Here is a 13870-nt window from a genome sequence, read left to right as displayed (position 1 = left end):
GGATGAGAAGGGTTCACATTTTTCCTTACCTGGACGACCTGCTCACCTCAGGCTTCCTCCCCCGAGGTCTTGCTTCAGCACCTCCAGTATAATCTTTGTCTCTTACAAAGCCTGGAGATAACAGTAAACTTCCAGAAATCAGTCCTTGTTCCTTCTCAGGATCCTGCGTTTCTTGGTTGCCGGTTCCAGACCATTCCTATGCTGGCCTCCCTGCATCCTCCAAAGGATCTTTTTCTAATCACATTTTCAATCCCGTCTTCCTCTGGATTCTATTACAGCCAGAGCATTTCTCAGGGTTCTATGATTCATAGCCTCCATCATTTTTATGCTACCTCTAGCCAGACTTCATATGAGAACACTACAGTGGTTCCTAAAGTCAGTATGGCTCCAACACTATCATCCACTACATTTTCTAGTCCCTCTTCTTCCATGCTTCAAACTCAAGCTTCAGTGGTGGATTCATCAGCTGTCTCTCAACTTGGGACTAGCTTTTCAGTCCCCTGCTCAGGACCTTTTCTCAGATGCCTCAGACATGGGGTGGGGAACGGCTTTTGGCTCTCTCAAGGTCCAGGATCTCTGGCCTCCTCATCAGAGGTCAGGCCACATCAACATAAAGGAGATGAAAGCTCTCCATTACACCCTTCAGACCTTTCAATCCTTCTTTCTTCCAGGGACTCTCAAAATCTTCACAGACAAAAACCACAGTGATGTGGTATATCAACAAACAAGGAGGAACACAGTCTTACCTTCTTTGCAAACTGGCTCTTCAAGTTTAGGCTCTAGCTGTCCAGTATCAAGTGACTCTTCGGGCTGTATACATTCCTTCAGAGCAAATATATAGTGGCAGACTCTCTGAGCAGGTCCAGTACATAGGCTCACAAATGGATGCTTCATAGAGATGGGTTTCTGGACATTGTCCATTGGTGGAGTACTCCTCAGGTAGGTCTTTTTGCCTCCCAATTAAACAGACAACTTCCTCTTTATTGCACTAGAGTCCCAAGTCCTCTGGCTTGGAAAGTGGATACCCTATATTTTTTCTTGGATGGGAATGTTTTTCTATGCCTTCAATCCCCTTCCTATGATTCTGAAGGTGCTGCTCAAAATAGAGCAGTCCTCCCTCAAAACCTTGTTGGAGACTCCCTTTCTGAACACATGGCATTGGTCTCCCCTTTTCTCCTAGTCAGGGGTAATCACCACAAGTTACCTCACAAAGTGAACACTTACATTGTAGGAAACAGGGTTTTAATCTCTTTTAGGCAGCTTTTTTTCTGAGGTTCTGCAGGAGGCTACAAAACCCACTACAAGGCAATCATGTGTGTCCAAATGAAAGAGATTTTCTGTTTTGTGTCTTGCTTGTAACCAGAATCTACATTCGGTGGGTTCCCCCCGGTTCTCTCCTAGTTGTGTGAATTGCTCCATGCTGGGTTAACATATTCTTCTGTTAAAGTTCACCTCCCAGCTATTTCTGCTTGGCTGCCATTAAGTCCTCCTCTGGCTTTTAAGTTTCAGGTCAAACAATTTCTTAGAGGCATCCTTCATATCAGGCCTCCCAGGAAACCTATACTACCTTTTTGGGACCTCGGTTTTATACTTGAAAAATTAACTCAGGCTCCTTTTGAGACTGCAGCTTCAGCTTCCTTGCAACATGGTATATGGAAGACTGTTTGTCTTTTGCCTCTTACTTTAGCTAAGAGAGTCTCCGAATTCCAGACTCTTATGGCTACTCCTTTTTTGTTTTTGTCATAGGGACAGGGTGTCTTCATACTAATCCTCATTTTACGCCTAAGGTGGTTAACAAATTGTCTCAGTTTCTTAATTTACCCTCCTTTTTTACTTCTTTACAGTCTGCAAGTCAGAAGGTCCTTCACACCCTGGATTTGTATAGATAGATCAGACATTATTCATGTAAGACAAAGGTGATTCACAAATCTGAACAACTATTTTATTTCCTTTCATCCCAGACCTCTGGGTTTGGCTGTTTCTAAGCAAACCACAACCTCTTGGATCTCTAAGGCCATTTCTTTACGTTACTCCTTTCATGGAAAATGTCTTTCTGCCTCAGTAAAGGCTCATTCTACTAGGGCTGCTGCTTCCTCTGGTGTTTTTTTCAAAGGATTGGATACCAATTCTAGCCTTGAGGCTGTTACTTGGACCTCTGTCCATACTTTCATTAATCATTACAAATTGGATGTTGTTTCCATAACAAGAGCTGGCTTTACCAGAGCTATCCTGCATGGGTTTCTTGGGGGCTTTTCTGGGCCTTCCTCCTCCCAAGCCTCCTCTTGAGCTTTTGTAGTCTCTCTCTTTTGTAAAGAATACTGCAACAGTGATATGGAAGGACATAATACAGTTGTGAAAAAATCTTACCATAGAAGTAGATGTCCTTCTCTTTTTAGAAAAATATCACTTGGCACATAAAGACAGCTTTATTCAAAAACCAGGGACAATGTGTAAAACCTCAGAACTAGCGCCTTGGCTCCCACCTTCAAGGTTCAAAATTTTAAAAACAGTACAGCAAGCCCTTAAATATAATCTAGTAATTGGATCACTATTAACTTAATGGCATAATTAATTAATATCTAAATACTAAACTTGCAAAAATTGTTAAAGGTACAATCATTACTTGTTACATAAAACATACATCCAGAGATGTAAATATTCTTGAATACTCTCTTCTTCTGTTCATCTGTTTCCATTTCTTCCTGTCCTCTGCATCTTGCTCTGTCACACCAACCACCTACATGTCCTCTCTCACCACATCTATAAACCTAAACTTAGGCCTTCCTCGTTTCCTCTTATCTGGCAGCTCCATCCTTAACATCCTTTTCCCAATATACACAGCACCCCTCCTCAGCACATGTCCAAACCAATGCAATCTCGCCTGTCTGGCTTTGTCTCCAAACCGTCCAACCTGAGTGGACCCTCTAATATACTGATTCCTAATCCTGTCCATCCGTGTCACAGCCAGTGCAAATCTTAACATCTTTAACTCTGCCTCATCTTGCTCTGACTCTTGGCTTTTTGTCAGTGCCACTGTCTCCAACACATATAACATAGCTGGTCTCACTACCCTCTTGTAGACCTTCCCTTTCACTCTTACTGATACCGGTCTGTCGCAAATCACTCCTGACATTCTTCTCCATCCATTCCACCCCTGCCTGTACTCTCTTCTTCACCTCTCTTCCACACTCACCATTACTCTGAACTGCTGATCCCAAGTGTGACAACTGTGCCCTGGTCCAGCAATCAAGGAGCCTCAATCCTCACCATTAACACCAGGGAGGTCATCTCCTAGAAGAGAGGAAAGGATAACTAATACACACAGTAAAGTACAATTTCCCTTAAGTGCACACAGAGATCACAGTCAGTCTGGGGCTGGCTGCTCCCTTGCTCACCATGACCCCAATAAGACTCCCCACTGGCACAGCTATAGGGTCCAGGTCACAGCCTAACTGGGCAAGCTAGAACCTCCAGTACCCTCTCTGTCCAACCAGTGCGTCGTGTCCCTGCCAAGTAGCTGACACAACACACACACACTTTGAGATAAGCATTTATACAACTTCACAGACACTCCTGGGAAAGGCTGACACAGATTCTCCAACTGTGCCCCTTTACCCAGACTGTATGGTAGTAATTACTGCCACTACCCAGTTAATAATATCAGCTACTAAAAGGCCCTTAAAAGGGTGTCCAATTATTACTGTACAATATTAATATCCAATGGTAGTATGACTAACAGTCAAGGCTTACCTTAGAGTGGCCTATTACAATAACCTCTATAAATATGCAATGTACTCTAGAGCTTATCTCTACACAAATCAACCACAGGTAGAAGGTTTTAAAAATATTTAATAATAAATAATTATAACACATGACAAAACTACTACACCACAAAGATATCTAATAGTTCAGAGATCACACAGAAACTTAAAATAATACAGTAGGACAGGTCTGATTTCAAAGAAAAATACCTAATTAATCTTTACTAGCTTTAACTATTCCTACAAGAAATCACAGAGCTAAAACTTACATGTGAGCACAAGGCAGAGTGCTGATAAGTTAGATGTCCTAAGTCAAAATGCTTTCAGTCTCTTATGAGAAATAGTATTTAAACATTACTCACAAACATGTCTCTAAGGCCATCCCCAAATTACATCTCTTTTGACACTTGGGTTTTCCCAGTATTCATATTGCATCATCTTAACACCTGGTTTGAGTTTTCAGGCCACAAACTGCATTATTTAGCAATCTAACACCTGCACAAAAACTTACAACAATAGAAGACATTCACATGTATATTCTAAAAGAAACCAGAGCTATAAAGCACATTCCACATCTAAATTCTGGTCATAAACTTTAGCCTTAAAAGAATGGGCATGAAATCTTCACCCAGCTGCCCTGGAGCCGAATTCTAACATGAAAGGGTACAACATGCCTCACTGGGCCAGTAGAGTGCAATGTTGTCACATATTTTGCAGTTCCACATTTCACAATATTCTTTTACATTCAAGAAAACATGCCTGTATTTTACATTTATTTACAAATGCCAGAATTATATATCAAATTCTATTTGACTAGGCTGGCAGCCTTCGCCCATCTCTCCCCAATCGTCACACCAAGTACTTAAACTCATCCACCTTCGCCAACTCTACTCCCTGCATCCTCACCATTCCTCTATCCTTCCTCTTATTCACATACATATATTCTGTCTTAGTCCTGCTGACCTTCTTTCCTCTCCTCTCTAGAGCATATCTCCACCTCTCCAGGGTCAACCTGGTCTCTACTCTCACTACAGATCACAATGTCATCTGCAAACATCATAGTCCACAAGGCTTCCTGCCTGTTCTCGTCTGTCAACCTATCACCACTGCAAATAAGAAAGGGCTTAGAGCTGATCCTTGATCTAATCCCACCTCCACCTTAAATGTATCCATCACTCCTATCGCAGACCTCAGACCTCACCACTGTCACACTACCCTAGTACATATCCTGTACCACTCTTACATACTTCTCTGCCACTCCCAACTTCCTCATACAATACCACAACTCTTCTCTACGCACCCTTCATACGCTTTCTCTGAGTTCACAAAGACACAATGCAACCTTCTGACCTTCTCTATATTTCTCCATCAACACTCTCAGAGCAAACATTGCATCTGTAGTGCTCTTTCCCGGCATGAAATCATACTGCTGATTACTAATCATCACCTCCCTTCTTACCCTAGCTTCCACTACTCTTTCCCATAACTACAAGCTGTGACTGATCAATTGTATCCCTCTGTAATTAGTACAGCTCTACACAGCACCCTTATTCTTAAAGATAGGTACCAAAAAGTACAGTTTTGTACCTACCATAAATGTAGATGTTCGAGTGCTAATACAGCTGCAGTAATCACATATGGGTTCTCTGCCGTCAGGCGGGTCCTCGGTCGGCCGAATTCCAAAGTCTTGGTCCGGCGTCGGTTGTTGTCGCCTTCTTCCCTGACGTCAGTGCGACAGGGGTATATAAGTAACAGCCGACGCCATATTCTCCAGTCTTTCTTGCCCCAGATGTCAGGTGCCCCCAAAGGAAGGCAATAGATAAGTTATATATATATATATATCTAAATATATTCAAACAATGCAATGTTATCAAAAAAGAGTAGTTGCAAGCAAATACACCATAGGACGATAACCCAAAATAGGTTGTATGAGGAGGTGTTAGCCACTAGTCCTATACCTAGAGGGGAAGGAGGGAGGGAAACCTGTACTGCAGCTGTATTAGCACTCTAACATCTACATTTATGGTAGGTACAAAACTGTACTATGTTCATCGTGCATACAGCTGCAGTAATCACATATGGGTAGAATCCCAAAGCTACGCACAGGGTGGTAGGCACTAGGTAGAACTGGGATGAGCCAGAATGCCCTGCAATACAGCAGTAGCAAAACCTGCTCTAGTTCTGGAATATAAAGGCAGGTGGTAGTGTCTTGTGAAGGTATGTACAGAACTCCAAGTGGCTGCCTCCAAAATATCTTTGGTAGGAACTCCTCTGAGGAAGGCTGTGGAGGTAGCTGTGGCCCTGGTGGAGTGTGGTCTGATGCCTACAGGGACAGATTTCCCATGATAGGAGTAACAAAAACGTATGCAGTGGCCTATCCATTTAGAGATGGTCTGTTTGGTAACAGGCTTCCCTTGAGCTCCTACAGCATAAGACACAAAAAGCTGTTCTGATTTCCTGAAAGGCTTTGTTCTGTCCAAATAGTAACGTAGCTGTCTATGGATGTCTAAGGAGTGTAGCAGCCTTTCCCCTTTGTTTTGAGGATTGGGGTAAAAGGTAGGTAAGTGCATGGCTTGATTTAGAGCTACCCTGGATACCACTTTAGGCATAAATGACGGGTTGGTTCGAAGGGACACCCTGTCCTGATGGAAGATAAGAAAGGGCTGCACAGCCATGAGGGCTTGAAGTTCCGAAACCCTACGAGCTGAGGTAATGGCCAGAAGGAAGGCTGTTTTCCAGGACAAGTATTGCAAATCTGCTGAGGCAGCTGGTTCAAAAGGAGGCAAAGTTAATTTCTCTAGAATGTAATTAAGATCCCAGGCTGGTACTGGCTGTTTCCTTGGTGGTCTTATATTCTTAGCCCCTCTGAGGAATTGCCTTAAAAGTGGGTGAGAGAATAACGGTGGATCTATGTTGAATTCTGCAGAAATGGCTGAGGCATGGATTTTAATGGAGGAAAAAGAAAGTCCACTGTTCAGTAGCTCAGTCAGATACTGTAATACCTGAGGCAGATTCAATTTTCTAGAGTCCTGGCCTCTTTTCTCATTCCAAGAGCAAAACCGTTTCCATTTTGCGGAGTAAGTCTTCCTAGTAGATGGCCTTCTGGCCTCCAGAATGACATCCTGCACCTCTTTGGAGAGAAGGGTCTGCTGTGGTGTTAGGGAATTTTCCAAGCAGCAAGATTGAGTGTTTTTAGCTGACTGTGAAGAGTTTTGTAGCTGTAATGAGTCAGAAGAAGAGGCATTAGAAGTAGAGGCCAGGGAGGAGTATGTGTTAGGCTCCTTAGGAGTGGGTACCAGTGCTGCCTTGGCCAGTCTGGAGCAATCAGTATCATCTTCGGTCTGTCTGCTCTTGCTTTCAGGAGCACCTTGGATAGAAGAGGCAGAGGTGGGAAAGCGTACACTGTCCATGCTGTCCAACTGAATGAAAGGGCGTCCACCCTCCATGCCTTTGGGTGAAAAGTCCTTGAACAAAACCTTTCCAACTGATGGTTCCTGTGGGAGGCGAAGAGATCTATGTCTGGCCTTCCCCATGCTTGAATTATCTTTGTAAACACCTGTGGATGCAACTTCCATTCGTGTGGATCTGTCATATTTCTGCTTAGATTGTCTGCCAGCGTGTTTTCCAAACCTGGCAAGTACTGTGCTTGAAGTTCGATTTGCCATTCCAGAGCCAAGTTCCAAAGTGTCATGGCTAGTCTGCACAGGGGATATGAATGTGTTCCTCCTTTTTTGTTTATGTACCACATTACCGTGGTGTTGTCTGTTCTTATCAATAATTGCCCTGGATGCAGGAGGTCCTTGAATGCTGTAATTGCATTGATCACTGCTAGCATTTCTTTTTGATTGATGTGAAGGTGCTTTTCTTTTTGGGACCATTTGCCCTGAATGCATCTGCCTGTTATGTGCGCCCCCCAGGTGTAATCTGAGGCGTCTGTTGTGATGACTTGCTTTGCTTGAGGCTTGCAGAATGGGAGACCTGTGTTTGCTTGACATGCTTGGGCCCACCATAGAAATTCCTTTTGCAAACATGGAATTATTGGTAGTATTGTTTCCAAATTGTGGCTGTGTTGAGACCATAGGCTTTTTAAGTACCACTGAAGTTTTCTCATATGCAACTTTGCACATGGGATTAAAAGAATGCAAGATGCCATGAAACCCAGAGCCTGCAGGATTTTCCTTGCAGTAAGCCTGGTGAAATTTGCTAGTGTTTTAAAGTACTGAGTTAGTTGCCCTTGCTTTTTTGGCATAAGATAGGCCATCTGGGTGTTTGTGTCCAAGTTGGCACCCAGGAAAGTTATTTTCTGAGATGGTGTCAGCCTGGATTTCTCTTTGTTGATTGTGTATCCCAGAGAATTCAGTAACCGTGTTGCATAAGCCAGATGTTCCAGAAGAGTGTGCTTGCTGTCCGCTTGGATCAGGCAGTCGTCCAAATAAGGGTAAATTTGTATCCCTTGAAGTCTGTAGTGGCGATTACTGATGCCAGGCATTTTGTGAATACTCTGGGCGCAGTAGATAAGCCAAAGGGCAATGCAGAGAATTGATAGTGGATTGAACCTGCAAGAAATCTGAGGTATCTTCTGCAGCTTTGTCTGATTGGGACATGCAGGTATGCCTCCTTGAGGTCCAATGTTACCAGCCAAAACTCCTTGCCCAGCATGGGAAGAAGCTGCTGTAATGTGAGCATCTTGAATTTTGGTACGAGTAGAAATGTATTTAGGATGGATAAGTCCAAAATGGGTCTCCAGTCGGTTCCTTTTCTTGGTACCAGGAAAAGTCTGGAATAAAAACCTTGACCTTGTTCGTGAGTAGGAACCTCTTGAATGGCTTTCATGTCCATGAGTTTTGTAATTTGTATTTGCGCCTCTGCCCTTTGATTTTGTGGCAGGTTTGGCATGCCTCTCATTTTTGGAAGAGTGTGAAAGTGAAATCTGTAGCCTGTGTTTATTATGTCCAGGATCCATTTGTCTGTTGTGATAATCTGCCAATTTCTTGAAAATAGTGCCAGCTCTCCCCCCAAGGGGGCTGCCAGCTGAGATTTGCTTGGCATGAAAAGGAGGAAGTCATTGAGTTTGCTTTCTGTATTGTTGTGCAGTGTCTTCGCCACCTCTTGGAGCTTGAGATTGCCATTGTCTGCCTCTATATGATCCTTGAGATTGTCCTCTGCCCCTTGAGCGCCTGTATCTACCTCTTTGGGGCTTGTCCGTGGCTGGAAAGGACCAGTTTTTTGAAGGCCAGTTTCTGCTAAAACGAGGTGGCACTACCTGTAGAAAAGCCTTGACAGTTTGCATAGATTTAGCTTTTTCTTCCATTTTCCGTAGTATCTCCTCAGCATTAGTACCAAATAGTACATCCTTTTGTAAAGGAGCATCTAGTAGTTTAGCTTTAACATGATCAGGCAAGCTTTGTTCCCTAAGCCAGGCATGTCTACGAATGACTGCTCCTGAGGCAGCTGCTCTACTTGAGGCCTCTAAGGCATCATAACCACATTGTAAGGTGTGTTTACCCACTTGTTCTGCACTATGCATCATATCCTGCAATTCCTTCAAATCTGGTTGTTCAGGTTGAGACATTTTGCTTCTTAATTGTGATAACAGAAACTGTTGATATTTAAGCATATGGAACTGACAATTTAAGGCCCTCATGGCTAGGGTGGCCGAGGTGAATACCTTTTTCCCCCACCTTTCTAAGGATCTAGATTCTCTTTCAGAAGGTAGTGGATTCTTGGCCGTAGAGGCCTTCATTCCCTTGGGGCCTTGAGAAATGGTTTCAGGGTCAGCATTATGGCTTTTGAAAAGAAACTGGTGAGAGTTAGGAACTCTGTAGTACCTATCAGGTTTGACTGGTGCTGGAGGCAGGGAATCCGGATTAAGACAAGCCTCCGAGTAAACATCATCAAGTATGTCCAGGACTGGAGGTATAGCCAAAGGTCTGTGTTGAGGTAACAAAAGAAATTCCCTGAGCCTTTTCTTGGAATCAGAAAAATCTTGGCCTTCCCAGTGGAAGTGCTCCCTCAAGGTGTGCAAGGTTTCCCCAAAAGAAAAGTCCTCTGGGGGAGATACAGAAGGAATGGACTGTTCTGCATCAGAGTCCTCATAAGGGGAGTACGAGTGTTCCTCCACATCAGAATGTTCTGAAAGAATGGAGCCCTGTTCAGAAGAGGGAGAGTCTTCCTCCACTCTGGGTCTCTTGTCTGGAGGGGGTTGGGAACCCCTGATATAGGAAATTAAATCCTCAGCCATTTTAAGCATCTGCTTTTTAGGCATGGGGCCTGGGGATGGGCCCTGTGTAACAGGCCTCTTGGAATGCATGGCTGATTTGGACTTAGTGAAGGCCTTAATAGAAAAGGAAGAAGAGGGTCTAAATCCACCCTGGGTGGAAGTGGACCTGTCCACATTAGGAGGCTCAACACTCACTGTGGTTTCGGTGGTTGTAGTCTGAGTAAGGGCCGAGGTACCAGCGGTCTCGGGTACAGAAGACACCGCCAAGGAAGTGTCGTCGGTAGTCAGGGACTGCATAGGCTTCTCGCTGAGAACCGGACCATGTGTAGCCGGCTTTGGCGTGGTGTCGATGGAGACCGCGGGCCTCGCGTGTCGGTCTTTGTCCTTGCGTTTTTTGGCCAAAACGGTAGTCGGAGTATCCGACGACATTTTATAATCAAATGCTTTACCAAAATAATGTTGGGCGAACTCCGCCCGACGCTTAATAGTGCGTTTATTGAAAGTCGCACAGAAGCGACAGCCCGAGACGTCGTGGTCTGGGCCTAAACAAGGTATGCAAAGGGAATGGAAATCCTTATGCGGTATTTGCTTCCCACAAGAAATACAATTGTTAACTTTGTCTGACATCGGTCTGAGGCAAGAAAAGTTTCCCCAACGGGGTACTTAGCTTTAAAGAAGACTTCGGTTTCCAATTTTTCGTAAATTCAGGAGCTGGCCGACCGGCACTTGCGAACTGCTTCTGCTTCGGGCACCGCGTGGCAAAAAAGACTGGAGAATATGGCGCCGGCTGTTACTTATATACCACTGTCGCACTGACGTCAGGGAAGAAGGCGACAACAACCGACGTCGGACCAAGACTTTGGAATTCGGCCGACCGAGGACCCGCCTTACGGCAGAGAACCCATATGTGATTACTGCAGCTGTATGCACGATGAACATCACTTTTTCTCCACGCCTCAGGCATCCTCTGACTTTCCAAGATTTCATGAAACAATCTGGTTAAAAACTCCACTGCCATTTCTTCTAAGGACCTCCATGCTTCCACTGGTATGTCATCTGGGCCAACAGCCTTTTCATTCTTCTTCCTCTTCAAAGCTGTCCTTACTTCCTCCTTGCTAATCTGTTTCTCTTCCTGATTCACTATCCCCACATCATCCAACCTTCTCTCGCTCTCATTCTCTTCACTCATCAGCCCCTCAAAGTACTCGTTCCATCTGCTCAACACACTCTCCACACTTGTGAGTACGTTTCCCTCACTATCCTTTATCACCCTTACCTGCTGCACATCTTTCCCAGCTCGATCCCTCTGTCTAGCCAATCAGTACAGGTCCTTTTCTCCCTCTTTAGTGTCCAACCTTACAGACAGCTCTCTATATGCCTTATCCTTAGCCTTCGCCACCTCTCTCTGCCATGTGCCTCATCTCCTTGTACTCCTGTCTACTTTCTTCATCTCTTTGACAATCCCACGTCTTCGCCAGCCTCTTTCTCTGTACACTCTCCTGTACTTCCTCATTCGATATTAAATAAAAAATACCAGTAAATACATATTGATAAAAATATAAATACATCTACCAGAAAAATGTTATAAATTCATAATAGGTTCATAGGTTCAAAGGTAGGTACTGGGCTATCTGCCCGAAGGCATATATTAGCCCAGCCACGTTGTGCGGTATTCACCGCACCTTTGGTTAGTTCCCTAGGCCCTTGATCTAGCAGCTAGTACCCTTGGCCCCTATCTAGTAGAGCTGTTGGTATGATCCCGGGTGTGAACTTTGTTACCCATCCACTCGTCAAGGTTCCTCTTGAAAAGTGACAGTGAGAGGCTCTGTCTTATGTAGATCAGGACCTTGTTCCATAGCAAAGGAAGTCTTTGCGAAGGGAATCTATCCCAACAGCATGTTCTATTCATTGTTGTGCTGAGGTTTATATCCCTAGAGCGTGTAGCTCGAGTGGATTTGGTTTTGCTAAGATGGAGCATGGTCAACGGTTCTGGGTTGGACGTGGTTCTGTATGTTAGACAGAGATCGCCTCTGAGAAGGCGGTATGCAACAGAGAAAAGCCTTAGTTTTTTCAATCGTGCTGCATAGGGCAACTGTTTGAGGCCAGTAATCCTCTTAGTGAGGTACCTCTGTAGTCTCTCCAGCTGCTGAAGATGCCTAGCCAGGTACATAACAATTGGTGCATTTTACTCAATACTGGGTCCGATGAGGGAAGAGTAGAGGGGCACCATTACATCCTTAGATCTTGGTGCGAACGCTTTCGTGATCAGATGGGTCACATAGAAGGATTTTCTAACCACCTTGGCAATATGGTTATCAAAGGAAAGCTGACTATCTACTTGGGTCCCTAGATCCTTTATTACTACTTCAGATTTCAGGGGGTTACCTCCTATGTGGTACTTCGCTGGTACTCTGCTTTTTCTAAAGGGGATTACTATGCATTTTTTAGCATTTAGCTTGAGACCATGGCTTTGACACCATGCATCAGTCTCATTAAGGCCCTTCTGGAGGATATCCATGTCGGCCGGAGACTCTATTATAGCACCCAGTTTGCAACTGTCCGCAAACTTGGTCAGCCACAGCCCTTCTGTGTTTGCCTGTACTTCAGAGAAGTATATGCCAAACAAGAGGGGCCCCAGGACAGAGCCCTAAGGCACACCGCTCGTTACTGGTCTGGATTCGGACATAGATCCCGCTACTCTTACTTTGTGGGATAATACTAAACTAACAAATTCCTATACAAAGACAAAAACATTCTATATAAATAGAAAACAATATAACACACAACTTCACTTCTAAGAATTTTCCCTAAAATTATTAAAGCTATTATATTAAATTAAATATTTCATGAACAAGTCATTATTAAGGCCCTTAGGCTGTAAAGTGTCAAACAAAAATAAACTAAGCTTCCTTCTGTAATAGAACAGCTTTAATAATTTTAGGGAACTTTCTTAGAAATGAGGGTTTTTTTTAATATTTTTTGTATTTATATAGGAATCCGTTAGTTTAGTATTATTTTATGAATAATTATGGATTTATATGTTGTTGTAACTGCATTATAACATTTTTTACGGTAGATGTATTTGTATTTATACCACTATGTATGCATTGGTATATTTTACTTAACATCTTAAAGTATAAAACAATACTCACATCCCTGGATGTATGTTTGACTAAAGCTGTCTTTATGTGCCAAGTGGTATTTTTCTAAATTTAGAGTATGGTGGAGTTAATATCTGGCACAAATAATGAAAGTTGTGTTTGGAATAGATGCCCTTCTCGTCACTGTTGCCATATTTACTCCCTCCCTCCTCCTCTTCTGTTCTGTTCTTTTCCTTCTATCTTCCTGGCCTGGAATTCCTTTTCTTTTTCCTTCTGGATGACCATGTTCCTCCTAATGCCTAGGACTGTTGTTCCTCCTGGGACAATTCAGTTATGAGGTATGCATGTCTGTATGTCACCTTTATGCCCTACGCATTTAGTGGGGAGCATACGTGTGACGTATAACATCTATAAAGTCCTAAGGCTTTGGTATACTGGCAGAATGATGGGCTACCCTTGGCAGGGAATTCCTTTTGTAAAAAATACTGCAACAGTGAAGAGAAGGACATCTGCTGTTATGGTAAGATTTTACACAACTGTACTTTCTATGTCTTTCCAAGTTTTAAGGCAAGAGTACTGAAATATAGTAAAGGCTAAATTAATACTTTGTTTATCACAGCAAATTAGTGACCACAGTGGGTAGTGAACCTTAAAAGTGAATGCAAAGTTTCTACTATAACTAAAACCATGTTTCACACACCCATCCGGATAAATTATTCTCTGCTTCTGTTTTGTTGCAAATATACTTTGTAGATTTTTGCTTTTTGTTGATCTGTTAATATATATAT

At 43.4% G+C, this 13870-nt stretch overlaps 1 protein-coding gene across 7 annotated transcripts in view; it reads right to left on the bottom strand.

Annotated features, from left to right (window-relative positions):
- Positions 1 to 13870, bottom strand: part of RILPL1 (Rab interacting lysosomal protein like 1) — an 877667-nt gene that overhangs the window by 713019 nt on the left and 150778 nt on the right. The window lies entirely within an intron of this gene.

The sequence above is a fragment of the Protopterus annectens genome, chromosome 4.part0 (genome assembly GCF_019279795.1).
Source record: "Protopterus annectens isolate FY-2018-M chromosome 4.part0, PAN1.0, whole genome shotgun sequence".
NCBI classification, from domain to species: domain Eukaryota; kingdom Metazoa; phylum Chordata; order Ceratodontiformes; family Protopteridae; genus Protopterus; species Protopterus annectens.
This window is presented reverse-complemented; position numbering and strand designations above follow the sequence as displayed.